Source organism: Lathyrus oleraceus, chromosome 6 (assembly GCF_024323335.1).
Source record: "Lathyrus oleraceus cultivar Zhongwan6 chromosome 6, CAAS_Psat_ZW6_1.0, whole genome shotgun sequence".
NCBI lineage: Eukaryota > Viridiplantae > Streptophyta > Magnoliopsida > Fabales > Fabaceae > Lathyrus > Lathyrus oleraceus.
The window spans coordinates 79,250,360-79,268,222 of record NC_066584.1 but is presented as its reverse complement, the minus strand read 5'-3'; the positions used below and the strand labels follow the sequence as shown (position 1 = coordinate 79,268,222).

At 37.3% G+C, this 17,863-nt stretch overlaps 1 pseudogene; it reads left to right on the top strand.

Annotated features, from left to right (window-relative positions):
* The first annotated feature begins 3,673 nt into the window (after window positions 1-3,673).
* On the top strand, window positions 3,674-5,268 carry LOC127094116 (GPN-loop GTPase QQT1-like; annotated as a pseudogene).
* Window positions 5,269-17,863: the final 12,595 nt, after the last annotated feature.

The following is a 17,863-nucleotide window of genomic DNA, read 5'->3' as shown; positions in this document are numbered from 1 at the left end:
GCCATTGCTACCTATTGCACGAGGAGTTTATTTCTTAGTTGAGTTGTCTGTCCGCCTTTTTCCTTAATTGTATTTGGAAATTTCCATCCCTCTTGCTAAGGAGCCATTGCTACCTATTGCACAAGGAGTTTATTTCTTAGTTGAGTTGTCTGTCCCTTTTGCAAAACGTCTCTCTGCCCGTGGCAGAAGATCTTGTTCCTATTCTTTTTATTCGGGTACTTGCCTTTCGAAAACATAATTCTTTTCCTTCGTGGAGTCCTGCGGGAATACTTTGATCCTCAGCTACAAGTCAAGAACTTTTTAGTAGAGGTAAGAATGAAAAAGAATAAAAGAATGAAAAAGAAAAGAATGAAAAAGAATAAAAGAATGAAAAATAGAGAAAGACAAGAAAAAAGAGATCGATCATACATTGCATACATAACATATTGCATACCTCACGCATGCCTTTATAAAACATTCATTTGTACAACTGACCCATTCTTCCCCATAGATATTTCAGCTGATCCCCAACAAATAACCATATACGAAAGCCTATGCGCCATTCATTGAACTGTTGGTGTAAGCCCTAGAGGCCAATACTTTTTGGTACTTGTATCGAATTATTTATTAATAATAAAAGACATTCTCTTTATTATGGTTGATTAATAAAGTCCCTGGAATAGATAGTCCGTTTAATGTATTAAGTGTGACTTAATCATGAGAACACATTAAACATAAGGACACTATTCCTAAAGTATCCCTAGTCGAGCTTTAGTGTGAAGTGGGATAACATTAAAGCATTAAGACTATTATGTTTGTAGACTGATGATCACATCTCATGGATCATGGATAAAGAGTTATCAAGTCTTAAACATAGGTATGAATATTAGGAGTAATATTTATACCGGATTGACCCGCTATGAGAATACTGTATAGAAAGTTATGCAAAGTGTCATAAGTTATTCTCATGGTGATAATAGTGTATACCACTCTTCGACCTGAAACCACTATGGATCCTAGATGTAGAGTCGAGTGCTTTATTGCTGATCCAACGTTGTCCGTAACTGGATAACCATAAAGACAGTTGATGGGTACTCCACAAAGCATGCTGAGGGACATGAGTGTCCTAGATGGAATTTGCCCATCCTGCGTAACAGGATAAATGTCTATGGGCCCAATATTGAACTGGACAAGGGTGACACGGTCTATACCTTGTGTTCAATATAGACATAAGGGCAAAGGGGTAATTATACACATAATTATTATCACAGAAGGAATTGTCAGATTACTTGACATTTTCGTGTCTTGGGTAGCAGTGATGTGTTGCTAGATACCGCTCACTGTTTATTATGTTAAATGCATGGTTTAATATAATTGCCAACGTCACGAAAACCTACAGGGTCACACACAAAGGACGAATTGATGAGAGATAGAGTAACTAAGGAATACCGTAAGGTACGGTGCCCTTAAGTGAATTATAGAACATCGTAAGGTACGGTGTACTTGAGTAGAATACGAAATATGGTAAGGTACCATGGGCTTAAGTGATTTTGGGCATATTATAAGGTATGAGCCAAAATACACTTAAGTGGGCTTTTAGCTTGAAGCCCACATAAGTGGTTCTATAAATAGAACCCTTGTGCAGAAGCATTCATTGCGGTTGCATTACTTTCGTTTTCTCTCACTCTCTCTCTCTCACTCAAAGCCTTCATTCGTACCAGCTAGCACTGAGATTGAAGGAACCCGTTCGTGTGGACTGAGTAGAGACGTTGTCATCGTTCAACGTTCGTGATCGCTCTGTGGATCTGCATCAAAGGTTTTGATCGTCACAAGAGATCTGCACCAAAGGTTTCAATCGTCATAAGAGGTAAATATTCTATCACTGATCATGACCATTCGTAAGGATCTCTAAAGGAGAAAATTTTAATTTCCGCTGCGTTTTGTACCGCAATTCTCCTTCATGAACAACTTTCCATTAATACCCTTACCTTACATCTCATTCACTTCGTTCATTCCCTGCGGGCAAATTTCTTGGTTATTCTAGTATTTAATCCTCTCTTACCATGTATTTTTGAAAGCAGTTGCTATTCATACCTTTATGTCTGAGAATATTAAATAGGGGCAGCTGTCATACCCCAAAATTTACCCTCCCTTGTTGCTTTTCATCTAACTTGTAACTTGAGCCCCATGTAACCTCATCCATGTCTCATTCATATTCATCATTCACTCATGATTAACATTTGCTAACCAACATCATAAATTCAAGGGTTTTGGTTAACAAAAACTCAGGATTTTGGCTTGAAGATTGTTGTATTACTCATCATGTGGGTTGAAACCTTGATTGCTTAATTCTTTGGGATTATAACTCCTGAGGTTTACACCATGACATTCATCTAGGCATCCTAACCCTAATTCTTAACTATGCTCCTTTGGGTTCTTGTTGCTTGACTTTCTGTGCATTGACTTGACTTCTAAGCCCAGGTAGTGGGTCCTTGGTTTGATATGTTGCTTAGGGATCTTTGTGTTGTGTCAGAATCCCTAATTAGGGACTGTTAGTATTCAGGTGCTTTACTGGATTAACTTTATGATATAAGGTTCATCAAAACCCTGGCTTTTGATCTGGGAGGTTTGTAAATCATGTGAAGTGCATTGAGGTGTTAGAAACCCTATTTGGGATTCATGGAATTATTGCACTAATTGGTTTGACTTCCCATTTGGCTTGAGGTTCTTGTTTATGGCTTGGTATTGTACTTTGACTTAGCAAAATCCTAATTCATGGTATTATATGATTGATTCAAGGCAGGTTTGCATTCATGTTTCGGTGACTTCATGGTCTCATCATCCGTTTGATCCGAGTCTTACTTAATTCCCACTCCATCCATTATTCTCATGGTTTTATTAAAATGTATAGATTCATTCATGCTTCGATTTAAAGTCTCATTTCATTGTATTTTTGATAAAAGTGCTCCATTGATCCTATGTTTTCCATCATATTCATTACAGTCAATTTATTTTATGTGGCATCTAAGTCTTTTGTTTCATGGTCAAAAGGGATCATTTGACTTCATTTTGTTCCAATTGATTAATTAGAACACACTATATTCATTAGGTTACATGGACATATGCATTGCATTGGAAAGGTTACAAAGAGAATTAATTCTTATTTTTTTTGCAACCATTTCCACCCATATCATATAAACATTTCATACACCTCACACCAAGAAAAGACGAATCTTCATTGGAGCGCCATAATGCTTTTGTTGTGATAGTTTGGATTACATCACTTTGCTTTGAATTCAAATCACAAGTAAAGTTATTACAAACACGCCACAGAAGTCCATACAAAAGTACGTAAAACTTGGCTAGGTATTTAAAGCGCTACACAAGATGAGACAAGTGAATTGAAGATATGAAATGTAAAGCAAGTCGCCCAAAGAACCTTGACGTTTTAGGAAGCTTCTCAAAAACTATTAGAAGTGATTTTATGAAATCTTATTAAGTGAAAAAAGATGCAACTTGTGCTTCTTAACAACTTGCGACATTAGTAATCCGAAGTTGTGTTCATGAGGATGAGCTGAACCCCCTAATTTGCAAGTCTTTATCTTCTTGTATATATGACAGGGACGCTGTCGGAAGTGGGCTCAAAGAGTTTTGCCATGAAACCATCTTATAAGTTTTTCAGTGTGCGCCTCATATGCTTCTTGCTGTCATTCCTAGCCTAATTGAAGAGTTATCGGCTGATCAGGTTGATGTTCGGTTAAAAGCTGTTAATTTGGTGGGCAAACGTTTTGCACTTCCTGAACACCACGTCGCACAGAAGTTTCGTGATCCTTTTTTTGAGTTTCCGAAAAGATTTTCTGATAAGTTTGTGGATGTAAGAATTAGTGCTCTACCCTGTGCCAGAGTGTTCTATGCGGCAGATCCTTTTGGGAGAAAATCAGTTGAATAATCACATCTGTAGAAGTTCGTTATTAGATTTTGATGACCGAGTTAGGATGCAGGCGATTACTGTAGCCTGTGATATTTGCAGTTCAGACCTGAAACGCGCTCCCTTGATAATTCCTTCAAATGCTAATAATAAAAGGAAACCATAGCAGAATGCTGCAAATACCGCAGAACCAAGCCAACAGCAATAACCACAAACCAAACAGCAGCAAATCCGCCATTGTCACGCAAACTGCTGTTGTGCCTCCACCGGCCCCTTGTTCCATCCGTTGCAATTATGCCGACACAGTGTTAAAGAGAAGATGCATCTGCTAACTTCTATCCACCCACCTTCTTTAACCTGGTTTACTACCAGATACTATGCATCGGCATTGGGATGTTTTAAGATTACAGTGGGGTCAAGTCAAGTGAAAGAGACTTCCTGGAGGCATTGTAAGCCAACAGGATTCCACAACCAGCTAATTGAATTTGCCCTGCATAATTCAACCTTGATATTTCAGTCCGGACAAAGTTTTACCTCACTGCATTTCAGATAATGTCAATTTCAATCTGCAAAAGGACATAATAGAAAAGGTGCAGTCCATAAGATCCAACCTGTCGAATTCCACTCAGGAGGGAGAATTTCATAACAGAGAGAAAAAAGAAGTAACCTACACACTTCATCAACTTCAGATCACATGGGTTTGCATATTGGCATCCAATTCAAGCATTGAAACCTCTTCTGAAAGATAATTATTTACTCTTTGATTTTCCTGGCCAAGTGGAATTATTTTTTTCCTCATTCAAATGCCAAGAATGTCATCATGAAACTTGTAAAGAAATTGAACTTACAGTAAACGGATGCTCATTTGGTTGATGCCCGTCTCTGCAGTGACCCTGGGAAGTACATCAGCGCATTGCTTCCAACCTTATCAACAATGCTACATCCAGAACTCCTCCACATGAATGTCTTGTCGGAAATTGATTTAATTGAGAGATATGGAAAGCTGGCCTTCAACCTAGACTTTTACACAGACGTGCAAGACTTGTCGTATTTACGACACCATCTCCATAAAGATCCTCGCCCTTCTAAGTACAGAAAGCTCACAAAGGAATTGTGTGACGTCGTTGAACACTTTAGTCTTGTGAACTTCGCGACCTTAGGACAAAGAGAGTGTAGGGAAGTTAGTGAAGCTGATAGAAAAAACCAACGGATACATATTTGTCGGCATAGATGCAAGTGCAATCGAGTTTAGCAAGATTGCTATGGGAACTCCTGATTGGGATTATTATGGAGTATATACGGGGTACACAAAGAGAAACCATCGAAGCAATGTGTTCCGGCTCGAAAGCAACTACATGTGACAGTAGATGTATAACATCCATCCTACCTGCAGCATCCAACAGTTCATTTTAGCAGCATAACATCAACTAACACTAGAAAATGCAGTGTTAACAGAATCTTACAAAACCATTAAAAACCTCCAACAGATTTAACTGAATTCTCATATTTCACTAACAGAAAGTTAACTAGCAGTAACTTCACACATTAACAAAATGTGCTAACACAACTAACATTTAATAACTAACAGATCATGATAGAGGAATCTAACAGATTTTTTACTACTAACAACTTTACACTATGAGAATTAACTGAGTTAACAGTGCTCTAACGGTTGCCCAGGCTGCCCAATTCTGTTGCAACCACCACCCTATAAAATCCTACATTCATTCTCAAATATGGCTTTAGAATCATTCTCTCCCAATCACTCCATCTTCTTAAACCTTCAATTCGCACAACGCCAAACCTCACTCATCGCTCATATTCTGCAGCCATTGAAGCTTCACATTGAAGCTTCAAGGTGCTCGAGCTAGACTCCGTCGAAGACTCATATCTCTACTCCATCCACTCACTCTTGAGGCACAAAGAAGATGGGAGAAGAAGTAGAAGGGATTGAAGTCAACAGAAAGAAGAATGAGGGATTGAAAACGAAGAATAGCGAAGAGACATCGAACCCGTTCACGCCGAATCGTCGATTGTGGTAAGTTCTTTCTTTGATTTGATACTGTTTATTTCTGCCTACTTTAGCGGGAAATTCATGATCATCAAGCTATTGACAAGCTAGAGATCAATTAACAAGAGTCGTCACCGCGATTTTATTGTTTCCAAGGGAAAAGGAAAAAAATACGAACAAAACCCAAATAGTAAGAAGTTTTCAAATAAAAACTAATAAAAGTCAGAGATCACAGGTAAGGGGGTTGGTTACACAGAGGGAAGGTGTTAGCACCCAAAGTGTCCAGATACTCCTAGGGAGTCCTTTTTGTGTGCATATGTATTTTGTACAAAGTGACGTTTACAGACAAATAAAATGGGGGGATGAAAAAAGAATTCACTAATTATATTTTTATGTTTGACAAGACCTTCGGTCTCGTGCCTACGTACCAACATATAAATGAGGGATCAAAACCTCGTAATTCATGCTAGAAATTTCAAAATGAGTGTGTTGGTTTTAGCAAAATTTAATTTGGAAAGGCACAAAGGCCTGAAAATGATTTGAACGAGTTAGTTTTTTTTGGCTTTTTGAAAGTTTAAGTCAAGTATAGTTAAGTTTATTTACAAGTTTGATTTAAGAAAAATAAGTTTGAAAATGCAACGGCATAAGGTCAAAGTTTCTACTTTTTGTTGTAAAAGTGGTCAAAGTTTAGAATAAAATAGTTCACACAAAGAAGGTTTTAAAAATGGAGGGAGAGATTTTGAAATTAAAGAAATGGGGAGAAGATGAAGAGACTACCCTATGCATAAGAATTTAAAAGTTTAAAGTTGAAAAGATCTGACCAAATGGAAGCAATCCAATAGACAAGTATGTCAATAGAAACCCAGAATTTCCTTGGACTTTTTAGAATCAACCAACACACAAATGCACAATTATATCAATCTTGAAGATAAAAGGAATCAAATAAAGATGGTCTCATCCAACCTTATCCACTTCAATGATCTTCTTTAGAATAGCCTATGTAGCAGATGAACTCCACAAGTCACAGGTTCAACATAACTGTTTAACAATGATCAATGTTGCAGATGAATCTGGAAAGATCTTGAATGATGTATCAGATGAATCCAAATTTGCAAGTTCTTGGTCTTTCAACAAATTGGCATTGTCCAAGTCCATTAGCAAAAGAATGTTACCTAAATTCTAAGTCCAATTGGGGAGATCAAAACAACAGTCCACTCAAATTGTCTTTTAGGGTTTTTGTTATTATTATGTGCATTAATGGTCAAAGACCAATCAAACAAACAAAGCAACAAAGTATATCACACAATATGGTCCAAGTGGACAAAGTGAAAATTGCATAAACATAAACAATTAGAATGATATGTACAATGATAAATGACAATAGAGCAATAAAAATAAATTGCATTCAAAGTAAAAGCTTGAAAGTAAAAGTTAATGGTTAGTAAGTTAGTAGTTAGTTTTGTTTGCTTTTTGATTTCAAGACATTCTTTGGAGAACACTCAACCCACTTACCACAAGCATGGATCCTTGAACCAAAACATCTTCCAAAGGAAGGAAAGAAGACTAAGTTTCCACACAATACCATGGAAGAGGGATGACTTACAATCTCACTAACTAGAATGCTTATGCCTTTTGCGTCACAAATTTAGCGCTATGTTAAGCAATCGTAAATGGACTTATGTAGAAGTCACAACTATTTGAGGCAGGGCAATAAACTTTTGATGTTAATGCATGTTGGAGACATAGTATTAAGAACTATGCTCATTAAATAGACAAAAAATATGCAAAGGTGTGGCCTAATCTCATTCAAACTCATGTTAATATTTCAATCAACTAGCATTTGGACTTTGAGATGTCATCGGCCAATTGAAAATGAATGGATGAAGAAGGGGAATTAGATGAAGAGGGAAAGGGATGAAGGAGATCACAAATTGGTCAAAGGAGGAATTTTACCAAATTAATATTATTCATTCATTTTGGGAGATGAAATGTACATTCCATCAATCCCCTAAATCCAATAATATTAATTAGACAAAGTCAAATCAACCTTGACCAAGGCCCAACAACAAATGAGAAACTCAAATAAGTCAATCCAAATGGTCAACACAATTAAAATGACATTTATTCAATTAAAAATATTAAAATAATACATTAAATTCATATATGTTTTGTCCAAATCCTAAAATCACATCAAAACACCAAACAAATGGCCATGTGATTTATCATAGGTCAAACAAGGTCAAAAGACCTTGGATAAAAAATTTCATAATTTTTGGACACTTCAAAATATTTTTAAACAATTACAAATCAATGAAAAATCAATTAATTCGTAAAAAATATTAATAATGATCCAAAAAATAATTTTAATTCAGAATGTGAAAGACAAAAATATTTGAATTTTTTTGTTGAAAGTCCCATATTTTCTGGATCAATATTGAATTTAATATGAATTATTGAAGAAAATGAAATAAAAAGGAAAATCAGAAATTGCAAAAATACGTGGACCATCAGATCTCCCCCATTAATTGAGGTGGCAGATCTGATGATCCACAGCGTGCGTTCCACCAATGCACGAGTCCACTGCGTTGTAAACTTGGTAATCACAATGCACGACTAAGATTAGAACACAGGAGTTGGATCACACGGTCTAGACCTCAAACACATCATCACCGGAGCCAGAGCTCCGATTATCTTCTCCAGCGAGCTTCGTCGGACTGGTCATCATCAACCATCATCAAAATTTCAAACAGGGACATAATTTTAAAGAGAAAATATCACTGAGCACGAATATCACCTCCATTTCTTCCAATTCCAACTATATTGAGAGATATGTGGAATTGAAAAATGAGGTTCATGATCTGAGTTGCTTCGATTCAGCATCAAAACAACTCAAACACCTTGCCTACATTGGTAGGACTTCATACAACACAATAATCAAGAGAATTAAGCAAGAAACAAGGAGAATCGAAGAGATCAAATTTTCTGCAAAATACCTTAAATGGAGGTCTGAGCTTGCTAGATCTTGATCTGAATTGTGCTTTGCTTCACTCCAATTGCTTGCAGAAGAGGAATGGAATGACTTAGAATCAAACGACTCTTGGAGAATTGAATTCCAAAACAGTGGAGATTCAAGCTCAAATTCAACAGAATTTCTCAGGTTTATCTTCTTGGTATGAAGGGTTTTCTATGGGGAATCAAAGCTTGCGCAGTGTGTCTGTTGATTCTGAGTAATTGATCTTCAATTTATAGAGAATTCAAGTGATAATTGCACACTCCTTCAAGTTTCCAAAATTGGCAAAATGATGTAAGCAAGTTGCATGGGCGTGCATAGGCCCATCAAATGATTGTTCAAAATTCCATAATGAAGTTCAGATGCACTGGAGGTAGATTGGATTGCAAGGCAATTGAGCATTGTTGTTTGAAGTTTGATCCATGACACATGATACCTGTTGTTTAAGCCATGTGCAGCCTATGCATTTCTCAACCAAAATGCATGAATTTTAGCTCTTTGGAAAGGTGAGATCAAGAGCAACAAGTTTTATGTTGAACACTTTTTCATTTGAATCTTGGAACTTGGAGATATTTGAGGTGGAAGTTTGGAAAAATTTGACATATTGAAAATTTTCTAAGTGTCAAGTCATATGTCTCAACATTCCACCTTGCTTAACTTTTTATGGGAGATTCAAATGAGAAAAGTGTCTTCATCAAAGTTGTATCTCTCTCAAAGACCTTAAAAATGGTCACCAAATTTCATGTCATTTGGATTTGAAATGATATAGTTATGCATTTTTGAAGTTTGGCAAATCACTTGATCAATGGTATAGGTCAAGAGTGACCTATAATGTAACCTCATATCACATGTGCAAAGAAGTTGAATTTGCTCCCACTCCAAACATCAAAGTTGAAGTATACACATTTAATTTGATTGTGAAACTTGGAAATATTTCATATCATACAAATTGAGCAAGTTATGGCCTTGGGAAGTTGACTTTCAAATTAGGGTTTAGACAAAATGACCTATAATGTTTCATCATAGAAAATGATTTTCCAAGCAAAACTAGCTCTAGATCTCAACATGAAAGTTGTTTATAATGTCATTTAGAGTAAGTGTTCTCTTGGAGTCATTTTCATATGGTGAAAATTGTAGGAGATAGGATCTAGGGAGACTCAGTTTTGATCAGATGAATTCATCTGGCCAACCACCATCAACCAACTTGCTAATTTCCAATTATCTTGACTTTCTTGGCTCATGGTAGATCATATATGAATAAGATGATGAATTTTGAATTTTCCCTTGAGAAATTTGATCAATTGGTGAGATAGCTTATTGGAGAAGTTACTCAAGATACCCAATCAAACTAGGGTTTCCAAGGCAAATCACCCTCAAACTCTTGAAGCAAACTTGATCAATATAACATGTAGAAACAATTGGGAGTCATATATGATGCTCATAACCATTCTTGAATCAATTATTGATTGTGCTCTTTGTTCATGCGGGTCTCAAAACCCTAGATGTGATCAATGAATCAAGGAAATCATGTCCCTTACCTACAAAAGTTAGATAGATACAAAGGCATATTTTTGGTTTTTGGTTAGTAAAGATGATAAAATACAAGTATGATATAATCACAAAGTGCTTGGTGATCTCTCCCAAAACAAACCCAATGAAAGAGGGGTAATGAGGATGCCAAGGTATGATCCCAATGCTAATGTTTATGATGAAATGCATGAGGGATCTTAGGGTCAAAATTGGGGTATTACAGCTGCCCATATTTAAGGACATTCTAACTGAGGAGGTGAAGGTTAAAATCTTCATGTCGACTCAGTAGAATGGGCTTAAATAACAACATATAGAAACAAATTTTGGTCCCTAAGAGACCTCATGATGCATATGATATGAATGCAAAAGTTAATGCTCTGTGGGGAAATATTGCCACAAAGGAAAAGAAATCAGAGAGACCGAAAATCCGCAGGAGCACAATGCATTCCGTAAGGAAAACTCACTGGGGAGACAGAGACTCTGGGGATAAAATGAGTTATGCGTAGGCCAGGTTACAACTTAAAACTATTGGGGGACTCGAGGGGATCCATAATGGAAAGACCCAACCAGGGAAACAAACATTTGTAGGGAAAAGTGATTTCACTAAGGAAATGCGCACTCGACTCGACTGGGGAGAAAATAAAATTTCAACACAGGAGGAGCAAAAATCTATCATCTATTACTTGTTACTGGGTAAGGAGATAATAAAAATCTGACAGGGAGAACATCCGTCATCGGTTAGGATGAACATATCAAGGATGACGCTCTGAGGAAAAGGCCGGGAGGGAGTACTCATTACCGATTACTGGGTAAGAATAGCCTCACTGGGGGAAAATGCAGGAAATAGGATTTATAACTGCCAGTTACTGGGAAGAAGACCAAAGGGTGAGAGTGCCCGTCATCGATTAGGATGAACATATCAAGGATAAACTCAACAGGGAAGAAAATCCGTCACCGGTTAAGATGAACATATCAAGGATAGACATGCCTGGGGATGTCAAGGAGGATACTCATCATCGGTTAGGATGAACATATCAAGGATATACCAATTGAACAACAAAAAGGGAATTACATCTATCAAAAACTGGATAGGAAATCGTCGAAAAGAGAATTCGTCATCGGTTAGGATGAATATATCAAGGATTAAACTCTGCGAGGGGATAAAGTAGGATTTACATCTACCGGTTACTGGGTAGAAGACCAATCAAAGAGAAAATCTGTCACCGGTTAAGATGAACATATCAAGGATAGACTCTGAAAGGGGAGAAAATAGGGATTACATCTATCAGTTACTGGATAGAATACCAAAGAAGAGAAAATCTGTCACTGGTGAAAGTGAACATATCAAGGATAGACTCCGCTAAAAGGGAACAATAGGATTTACAACTACCGGTTACTGGGTAGAAGACCAACAAGGAGAAGAAAACCCGTCATCGATTAAGATGAACCTATCAAGGATTAACTCTCTGGGGAAACAAAATAGGGATTACAACTACCTTTTTACTGGGTAGAATACCAAAGAAGAGAATATCAGTCACTAGTTAAAGTGAACATATCAAGGATAGACTCCTGCGGGGAAAAGAAAGATATCTGTCACCTGGTTAAGATGAACATATCAAGGACATACTTCTGGACACTCCACTGGGGAGAAAAGGGGTACTTTTGTCGGGTATTGGGCAAGAAGTAACAAACCAAAAACTAAGAAGAATATTACCAGCTACTGGGTAATAGACTCTTAGGGGACAAAGTAGGATTTACAACTACCGGTTACTAGGTAGAAGACCAATCAAAGAGAAAATCTGTCACCGGTTAAGATGAACATATCAAGGATAGACTCTGAAAGGGGACAAAATAGGGATTACATCTATCAGTTACTGGATAGAATACTAAAGAAGAGAAAATTTGTCACTGGTGAAAGTGAACATATCAAGGATAGACTCCGCTAAAGGGGAACAATAGGATTTACAACTACCTGTTACTGGGTAGAAGACCAACAAGGAGAAGAAAACCCGTCATCGATTAAGATGAACATATCAAGGATTAACTCTCTGGGGAAACAAAATAGGGATTACAACTACGTTTTTACTGGGTAAAATACCAAAGAAAAGAATATCAGTCACTGGTTAAAGTGAACATATCAATGATAGACTCCTACGGGGAAAAGAAAGATATTTGTCACCTGGTTAAGATGAACATATCAAGGACATACTTCCGGAGACTCCACTGGGGAGAAAAGGGGTACTTTTGCCGGGTATTGGACAAGTAACAAACCACAAACTAAGAAGAATATTACCAGCTACTGGGTAATAGACTCTTAGGGGACCAAAACATCTATCTAGGTAAGAGCTAGAAAGAAAACGGTCAATCAATACTCAACCCAGTGAGGACATAACTCAAGGGGAGAAATTCCATCCAGAAAATTCACTGGAGAGGAAACTGAAATAACAATCATCCACGAGGAAACAAACTCGGTGGGGAAACAGAGAAAGGTTAAAGTCTTTCTGCTTAGGGGATGACACTCTACACTTGAGCGAGGATAGACACCATATTTGGTATGGGGATAAAGTACCGTCATAATAGAGAATGAAAATCTCGAACAAATCAAATATGCAGGATATGTAAAAATCATGAAATTATATGAATGTATATGTATATGTATATATGGTGATTATGCTGACAAAACGATCACGAAGGATACAGAGGTGTCGCAAAGAATTTGAACCACCGGTACAATCCTCGGTCAATCCACAAAATATCATGGAGACAAACTGCTGGAGAACAAAGAGATCAACATCCCAAAAGCTCAAACCCTAGCTGGGGAAGGGGGAGATCTGCCGAGGAGAAAACACATCCACACCATAGGGAATTTTAGGTCAACACCATAAAATGGGAGACAACCCTAATGGGGAAGAATCAAAAAGCTGCTCAGAAACTAGGAAGGAACTCTGACTGGGAGCAAAGATACGACGATTGGTGGAGATACCAAAGCGATCTACCGGGGGGGGATCAAACATCTTTCGATGACGATCTACCTGCTGAGGAAATACGAACTCCATTGGGAAGGCTGAAACTCTAGTGGGGACAAGGACACGCCGCTGGGGATTTGAATCAATCAACTCAGCTGGGGAACAGAAAAGAAATTCCATTGGTGTATCAAACACTCCACCGGGGAACTAAATCCGTTAGCTTGGAACAACGACACTCCACTGAGGACATGAATCAACACTGATGCCTAGAGATACCTGAAGAGTTACTTCTTGGGGAACCTCGGATGCTTCGCACTTAAGGACTTGCTCTTCACTGAAATGATGTTGATATTACTGTTACTTTCTTTGGAAAAGTTTTTGCTTTTATATTTTTAAGAAAATTTGATTTTGATTTAAAAAATTTATTTCAAAATGATCATAATAAAAATTTAAAACTATTGGCTGAAGTAGATAAGAGTAAAAACAATTGGATAAAAGCTCAACTTTATTTATAGAATGGTAGTCTGTAAATGACAAGACTCCATAGATTTTACAAAGTTGAAAAATGGTAATTTTCATGGAAAAGGGTTACATTGAATACAAATGATCCTTAATTCTTCTTCCAAGTCTTGATATCCAATGTGTTCTTGACCGCTGCTGAAGATGAACTGATGTCAACACTTGTGCTCAAACAAGTCTTCAAAAATTACTGAAGATCAGCAGAATACAATTACTTGCCTTAATCCCTAATTTTTGCATAAGTTTCCCCAGTGTGGGGTACTCAACTTATCGGGAAATCATTTTTTGTTTTTATGTCTCTAATTTTTGCCTGGATCTCCCTTTCAGGTTTTCAATCCACCGAGACGATCATTTTTTCATAAGCCGCCCTTTCGGGTTTTCAACTTAGCGAGTTGTTCTTTTCTTTTTAGGCGAAGTATTTCTTGACTGCATCTACGTTCACAGGACGAGTGAACTCTTCACCATCCCTAGTTGTAAGAATCAAGGCACCGCCTGAAAAAGCTTTCTTACCAACATATGGGCCTTCATAATTGGGAGTCCATTTTCCTCTGGAATCTTGCTTGAACGCTAAAATATTTTATAGCACAAGGTCACCTTCTCTGAACACACGAGGTTTGACCTTCTTATCAAAAGATTTCTTCATCCTCTGCTGGTATAACTGACCATGACACATGGCAGTCAACCTCTTCTCTTCAATCAAATTCAACTGGTCGAACCTGGTCTGACACCATTCAGCTTTAGTCAACTTGGCTTCCATGAGCACATGTAATGAAGGAATCTCAACCTCTACGGGGAGCACTGCTTCCATACCATATACAAGAGAGAAAGGGGTTGCCCCTGTTAAAGTGCAGACAGATGTACGATACCCATGCAAAGAAAATGGGAGAATTTCATGCCAATCCTTATATGTAACAACCATCTTCTGGATAATCTTCTTGATGTTCTTGTTCGCAGCTTCAACAACCCCATTCATCTTGGGTCTATAGGGAGAAGAATTATGATGTGCAATCTTGAAGTGTTTGCAAAGAGCTTCCACCATATTGTTATTCAAGTTAGATCCATTATCAGTAATGATCTTACTTGGCACACCATAACGACATTGTAGCACCTCAAATTTGCACCTATCATTGTACATACATTTTCATATTAGGTCATAGCATATCATGGTCCATTGCATAGCATTGCATTGTCCCAGTTGCCTCAAGTGCAAGCCAATCAAGAATTTAGGTCAAACTGATCAGGAGATCAGTCAACCAAGCAAGCAAGGGTGTTTCTCAAGGAGTCAAGGCCCTAGGGTTTGTCCAACAAGTTCACATGACTTGGAGGTCCATCTGAAGTGTTTAAGTCAAGGGTTGGATGTTCAGAGGTCATCAGTTCATGCACAGTCAGTCAGAAACCCTAGGAAAGTCAAAGTTGGTCAACTGTGGTTGATTTTGTGGTTTTGATGGATGGATTTGGTTTGAGAGAGCTTATTCATGTCCCAATAGGCCTCATGTATCATGGCAATCAACATCATTGAAGAATTTGAAGCCAATCAGAAAATTTCCAAAAATAGAAAGTGGACCTGTAATTTTAACTGCCAAAAATGGAAACTTCTTGATCCCAAACTTACATCATGATACAAGCTTCAAATGAATTTTTGCCCAACATGAAAGTTTAAGAGCTTGTTCTCCCATTTCCAAAAAGTCCAAGAACTCTCAATTCCCATGCATGGTTGTCAAGATATGATCAAATCATTTTCACAAAATCTTGAACTTCAAAAGGCCATATCTCTCAAACCATTTGGCCAATTTTGGTGGGGTTTTTTCCTACAAACCACATTTCATCTCCTCTTTCCAAAAATATAAATTTCATGAGCCAAAACATTGCCAATCAAAATGGCACTTTTGGACCTAGCATGTGTGAATTTCAAGAGAGGTGCATTTTTGACTTTGTGAAATAAGCATTTTCCATTCAAGTGACCATTTGGAATTGGTTCATAACATGATTTCTGACTTGTGCAAAGCCCAATTCGAGCAGCATGCTACCATTATACCTCCATTTGTTCAAAAGTGGCAAAATGGCAAGATTAGCAATTTGTTTGATTTGAGTTAAACATGTTCAGCATTCAATTAGCATTGCTTAAACAGAAATATATAGTGAAATTTTCTGTCATTTGAGCAACCCTAGCAGCCATCTAACCAGCAGAAAATCTCACTCTCTCTCAAATTTATTTTTGGCCATTTTCCAAAATTCTTCCAAAACCTTCAAAGAGCACGACCTAGCTAGGGTTTCTCCATCATTCAAGCAGCCTTGTGAACACTCTGCAACCATATTTTCACAGCTGGAAGGAGTTTATGCTCGACTGTTCTTCCAACACCATTTCCATGGCAGAACTTGACTCAAGCTTTTACAAGGGTTGCTGAGCCACGATTACTTCACCTTTCAACTTGTGGAAGCATAAAGAGCAACTGTTTCGAGCATTGGCAAGCAAATAGCATCTGAATCTTCATCTGCTCTTCAACAGTGGTCAGTTTTCGATTCATTTGTTTTTCCAATCCATGCTATGCTTAGTATAGGTCTTAGTATGCTGAGTCCATTGCAACTTGTCTCACTTAAAATGGTTAAGATATGCATGAGAAATCTGGAATTGAATTTTTGTGATCAAATATGTCTTTGCTCGATTTGCCTTGCTTAGGATGAATTAGTGAAAATGGATGCTACATTCTTGTTGTATGTTGTTTACTGATTCCGTTGGTATGCTCCATGTCCATTTCTGGAAATTTTTCTTGTCACGATTGATTGGTAGTGATGAAGTTATGCTGTGGCTGTTGAAACCCTAGAACCATTTTCCAGATTTCCTTTAAATCGTGTTTGGTTCATTATTGTTTGATGTTGCATGAATGTTAATTGCCATGCTGCTTGTGAAACTCTGTTGGAATTTCGTTCATAATGATTGCATGAAGATGATGTTACCCTGCTGTTTTAAAACCCTAATTGCATTGCCCAGGTTCCATGTTCACGTGTTGTATACTGTTCTATTGGTTACAACCAATCAGAACATTTCCCTGCCTTTGCCTAAACGCCACCGTTTGGTTAAGTGAAGGCCATATTTACGCTTTTGCCACTCGGTCCATTAATAATTCAAAACAATTCATTTTAATTTCAATAATTATTTCATTTTGATCATCAATCTTTGAAAATTCATAACTTGTTCATTTCAATTCCAAATCCAGTGGGAATTTTTGCATCATGCTCATGTGAATGTCTAGTATTTTATCATGATTTTTAATGATTTTTTGGATGGCTGGATGTTAAATGGCCTTAGGGTTTGTATAATGTGACCAATTTTTACACCTTTTGCCAATTCTTTTGTGAAATGATGAGGATGTATCCAATGATTCTGAAAATTTTTGTGGTTATTCTACACTCATTCATGTTTATTTTGGTGTAAAGATCATGATTTTATCCTATGTGGTTTGAGAGTTGTGATTTTTTGAAGTAGGGTGTGACAATTTGTGTCACACCATGGTTGTGCAATTTCATGATTTTTTGTTGACATGCTTCCTGGCCTCCAATTAATGTGAAATTTTGCATGAATCTTCTCTCTTATGTCTAGTTTATGTGTGAATTTTCTTGGATTTAATTATGCCATTTCCTATTTGTTTGAGATTTTTCCTCCCTGTCTAGTCAAATGTTGACTTTGTGTGATGCACTTTGCCATTTGTTTTGTGAAATGCTCATATTTTATTGTATGATCATGAAATTTCACATGTGCATACTAGACATCTTAAGCTTTGCATTGGTGTTAATCCCATTCATTTCTTATCTGTTTTCATTTAGTTATGATTTTTTGAAGTTGATACATGTTTGTTTGACTTCTTTGAGCATGATTGAATTTGTTTTGACTTCCTGATTTTAATTGACCACCTTCCCATGAT